The sequence below is a fragment of the Colobus angolensis genome, unplaced genomic scaffold (genome assembly GCF_000951035.1).
Source record: "Colobus angolensis palliatus isolate OR3802 unplaced genomic scaffold, Cang.pa_1.0 Scaffold247, whole genome shotgun sequence".
Taxonomy (NCBI): domain Eukaryota; kingdom Metazoa; phylum Chordata; class Mammalia; order Primates; family Cercopithecidae; genus Colobus; species Colobus angolensis.
This window is the reverse complement of record NW_012115677.1, coordinates 1,548,653-1,549,776: the sequence shown is the minus strand read 5'-3', so window position 1 is coordinate 1,549,776 and position 1,124 is coordinate 1,548,653.

Sequence of the window (1,124 nt, the reverse complement as noted above, 5' to 3'; positions counted from 1 at the left end):
TGTTCTCAAATTCCTGACCTCGTGATCCACCTGCCTCAGCCTCCCAAAGTGCTGGGGTTACTGGTGTGAGCCATCGCGCCCAGCCAGGAATTGTACACTTTAAATATGTGCAGTTTATTTTGTCAATCATACCTCAATAAAGTTGTGAGATGTCCCTCTTAAGTTTGAAAAGCAGACAAGACTAAAAACTCACTGAAGTATCCAAAGCACAAGGCAACTACAATTACTTTTGGAGATAACTGACAATCAAAGTTCTTTTCTAGTATGATAGTTTATCTGAACAAAACATTACTATGAGAAATGCAAAGTCATAAAAATAAAAAATAGAAACGACATTTTTGTCCCCCTGGTAATCATGCTATTTCCTCATGTCTGTGCAGTAGCGCTATGTTATAATCTTTTTAGTGCTCTATTCAATTTGGTTTTTTTAAAGAGAGAAATAACCTTGTTGTAGTTTTCCTGAACTAGACTGCTCTTTTATGTACAAGAAGCCCAGTCCCTGGTGTGAGTGTACTTGTGTGGGTCTGTAGAAAGCTACACTGTATCTGTAAATTTTAGCAAATGCTGTCATTTGTTTTGGGATTTTTGTAGTCGGGACTCAGCGGAGACACTAGAAACAAATTAGAAATTTCTAGAAACCATACCTTCTACAAGATGAACGCTGTATAGTTTTCCTAAGTATGTGAATTCAGTAATCACATTTTTCATTTAGATTTTCCACTTAACTGTTTTAAAACAAAGAATTGCTATACCATTCAGTCTACGAAACCGGTAATTTTCAATTTTTTCATTAAAGATTCCTTCACTCTTTTTTAGAAAACACGAGAAAGTTTTATTTCCCAACTCTCCCACTACCCATTTCAGAGCTGTTTTATTCGGTCATTATTCCCATTCTGCAGACGGGGAGGCGCACATACGTTTTTCTGCATAGTACAGAGGGGCAAGAAAGAAGGAACTTTCAACTTTTCAGTTCCATTTTGAGAAACGATCACATTGAACTCCTGAGAAGCGGCAGCTGAGCGAGAGCAGCAGCATTTCTCCCCGGGTTGGGTGTGGGTCAGGAGCCAGGCGCGCTTCCGCGGGAATAGAGGGGGAGTCAGGTGGCAGCAGCGCCCGAGCCCGAG